Genomic DNA, 3,798 nt, shown 5'->3' with positions numbered 1-3,798 from the left:
TACAGAAAGGTAGAGGATGGAGGAAAGCCCTAAAGAGGCAGGGGGTGGAGACTGGGGTGCGGTGAGGGGTGGAGATCAGTCAGGGGCAGGAGGAAGGCACCTTAGGAGGCGAGGAGGCTGCAGACCCACAGAGTGTACAGGTGATGGGAGGGGAGGGGTTCTATTAGGGCTTTATTTAGTAGGTGATGTTACCAAACGAGAGTGAGAGAAGAATGCTCTGGCTTCGGGGGAGGAGAGGGGGTCATGAGGACAAGAGAAATGGAAGACTTCTGGAGAGCACTGATGGCCCAGCCAAGACTGGAGCCACGGGTTTAGATCTGTCCTAAAGCCTCCATCCCCCTTTGCTCCATGGTGACTGTCCAGCTGAGTTTCTCCTCCTTAGTGGCCAAGACCTCCGCTAGGAGGCTGTCCTGAGGGTCATTGATGCCATTTGCCTCTCCTTCCCTGGACGACAGGGTGGCTCTCTGGCCTTCTCAGAGCCTGGCAGAATGGAAGAGGAATCCCACCCCTGGACATCAGCCTTGTGGCTCATGTGGTGCCCAGACAATCTACCCTGGTGAAGGCCTATCGGTGCACACTGGCCTGAGCCCCTCGGCCGGTTTGGTATGTCCGTCTTCCTATGGGCAGGGTTGCACAAGGTGTCTAAACATTCTGTTCTTCCAGCGGACTCCCTGGTTCACATCCCTGCTTCACAAGTACCTTTAAGGAAAGTATGGCTGCCTTTAGGGCAGAGGTTTATCAATTTGAATAGTCTTAAGTGCTAGAAAGGCGAAGTATAGAAGAAAATAAACTTGCCAGGATATAATCAAATGTTATTTTTATATCCTATAAGGTACAAATATGCAATGCCACAGATTGCACTTTAAATTTGACATTGAAAAAAATATAATTTGGAAATAGAAATAACTGTTCAAAGTTCCAAAATTTATTACCCTTCAGATTTGAAATTCAAAATCTGACATTCCTTTCTTATGCCACAAGATGTCAGTCAACATCAGGCTGTGGACCTTGTGTTGCAACACACAGCAGAGAATTCATCCTTGAATCCTTTAACTGGGAGCCACATTTAGGTTTTCTTTAGTTTCACAGCAGAGAATAGCTGCTTACAAACATAAGTACTTCCAAACATGGACAGAATCTCTGCACAATGGTGTTTATATTTAGGGTAACCATTCCCAAGATATCTGTAGAATTCTGGAATCTCAGCATCGTGGTATTTGGCTTTCAGGTTGGTATTGCACTGCAATTCACTAACTTCCATTTGTAGCTCTTCATTCACATTATGAATCCTAATTGAGAAAGGGGAACTGAACAGTATTAGTTCATTCTCATAAAGTGTGAAATGGGAGAATCTTTTTTGGAATTTAGTCTTCAACTCTAATTTGAGGAATGTAGTGCAGGCCATCATTTTCATTTTCAGAAACTAACTCTAGCATAGGAAAGTGGGCCAGGTTGCTCTGTGCCAAATGAGTCTCCCAAAGACACAATTTCACCAGGAATGAGTCAACTGAATCATACAGTTGTGTCAGCACCTGTGAATGCCTTTCTAGAGAAATAGCCAACATGTTTAGATGTGTCACAATGACAACCAAAAAGGCGAGGTCTCTGACCCAATCTCTACTCGTGAGCTGAGGCACAGATTCTCCTCCAGAGGACATCAAAAAGTCAATTTCTTCCACCAGTTCCAAAAACTGCCTTATGACTACACCACGACTCAGCCACTTCAGTCCTGTGGAGCAGAACACACTTCCATATTGGGCATCTAACTCATCAAATAAAGCACGGAACTCTCTGTGGTCCAAGCCATGGGAGCGGATCCAGGCTATGGTATGATGCTGGGAAAGACTGAAAGCAAAAGAAGAAGAGGGTGACAGAGGGTGAGATGGTTAGACAGCATCACCGACTCAATGGGCATGAATTTGAGCAAACTCTGGGGGACAGTGAAGAACAGGGAACCCTGGTATGCTGCAGTCCATACCAGGATCTTCCCTGGTGGCTCACCTGGTAAAGAATCCACCTGCAATGTGGTTTCAGTCTTTCTGACCTTCCTCTTCCTCTCAGCCTTTGTCGTCATCCTCATGATCCTGATCATTTTCCTCCACCCCCAGGGAAAGGCTCATCTCCCCTTGGCCCGTATAGGACACAAGGTTTCTTTTCTAGAATCTAAATGAAAACGCACCTAATCAATTACTACTGCACAGACTTGCTGAGAATGAAAATAACAAATTCATCTTTGGGAGTAACTGCTCGTAAGTCTGACTATATACACACATCTAAGACAAAAAAATTCATTGTCATTTCAACCTTTTATTTTGAAATAATTAAAAATGTACTGCCACTGTATTTTAATACCAATGCTGAGAATTACTGCTTTGGAAGCAATACCATTTAAAATGTTACACAGATGCCATCAGGATAAAAGAATCACTGAGAGTTAAATCTAGGGGACAATTAACCTGCTTGGTTTACAAGCACAAAGAGAGAAACAAATAATATACAGTATTCAAAGATAAAACTCTGAATCTGTTCATGTGGAGAGAAGAAGCCTAATGTCCACTGGGACTCCTCAAACCAAGTCTGGGGAATCGGCCAGGGGTGCCAAGCGTGGTGTTTCCACAGAGGCCCTCCAAGAGGCATGTGCCATGGCACTGTAGTCACCAGCAGGACGCCCCAAGAAGGGTCTGTTTACCTCCCTCACACTGATCCAACTCACAGTTTTTACCTTCATCCTCCCCAGAGTTCTCAGCCCTCTTCTCATGGTCCTCGAGCTTGGCAATCCTCCTGTCTTTTGGAAACTTGGCCCCTTTCTGCATGGTGATATTAACTTCTCAGCAAACGGGACTGAGAAACTTTTTTTTTTAATTTCCTGGAGCGGTAGTAATCTTCCTACTATTCTTCTGAAAGACAACAACCAGGAGGAGGAAAGTGAAAAAGTGAAAGTGAGAGTTGAGTCCGACTCTTTGCAACCCCATGGACTGTCCATGGAATTCTCCAGGCCAGAATACTGGAGTGGGTAGCTTTTTCCTTCTCCAGGGGATCTTCCCAACCCAGGGATTGAACCCACGTCTCCCTCACTACAGGCAGATTCTTTACCAGTTGAGCCACAAGGGAAACTCAAGAATACTGGAATGGGTAGCCTATTCCTTCTGCAGCAGATCTTCCCGACCCAGGAATCGAACCAGGGTCTCCTCCATTGCAGGTGGATTCTTTACCAACTGAGCTAGAGGAAGAGCAACAATAAAGAGGTATCTCCCCTGTAGCCAGGAGGTGGCAGTCACACTGCAGAGTCAGCAAGTGCAAAGTCTGCTCAGGCCCATGTGTTAGCATCCATGCTGATTTCTCCAGGATGAATTTGTGCAGTAAAAGAGCTCCCAGCCCCAGGATCACCTGGCATGTTTGTCTAAGAAAAAAAAGGGGGGGGAAAATTCTTGGGACTTCACTTAAAACTTTCAAATCAGAATCTCTACAGGAAAGGATCTAGATTTCTAAAACCTATGCAAGATACCGCCTAAGAAAACACACCAAATCAACTACTGTCTAAGTGGCTCCACATGCCTGTGGAGTCCCAAATCTCCGCACACAAGTAAAACACTAAAGGGGGGCTTCCCTGGTGGCTCAGCAGTGAAGAATCCACCTGCAACGCAGGAGATGCAGGAGACGCAGTTTCCATCCCTTAGTCGGGAAGATCCTCTGGAGTACTCCAGTATTCTTGCCTGGAGAATCCCATGGACAGAGAAGCCTGGGGGCCTACAGTCCAACCATAGGGTTACAAAGAGTCAGACATGCTGAGCTCTGCAA

The 3,798-nt window shown here is 45.8% G+C and overlaps 1 long non-coding RNA gene across 1 annotated transcript in view; it reads right to left on the bottom strand.

The window, feature by feature from the left end:
* Positions 1–942: 942 nt before the first annotated feature.
* Positions 943–3,798, bottom strand: part of LOC104986417 — a 3,289-nt gene continuing 433 nt past the window's right edge. The window contains exons 2-4 of the long non-coding RNA XR_825036.1: positions 2,723–2,897; positions 2,002–2,163; positions 943–1,845 (exon numbers count right to left, since the gene is read on the bottom strand). This is a non-coding gene — a long non-coding RNA (uncharacterized LOC104986417). The remainder of the gene's footprint in view (positions 1,846–2,001; positions 2,164–2,722; positions 2,898–3,798) is intronic.

Source organism: Bison bison, unplaced genomic scaffold (genome assembly GCF_000754665.1).
Source record: "Bison bison bison isolate TAMUID 2011002044 unplaced genomic scaffold, Bison_UMD1.0 scf7180017864068, whole genome shotgun sequence".
In the NCBI taxonomy this organism is placed as follows: Eukaryota; Metazoa; Chordata; class Mammalia; order Artiodactyla; family Bovidae; genus Bison; species Bison bison.
Note: the sequence above shows the minus strand (reverse complement) of the source record. Positions and strands in the feature narration are given on the sequence as shown.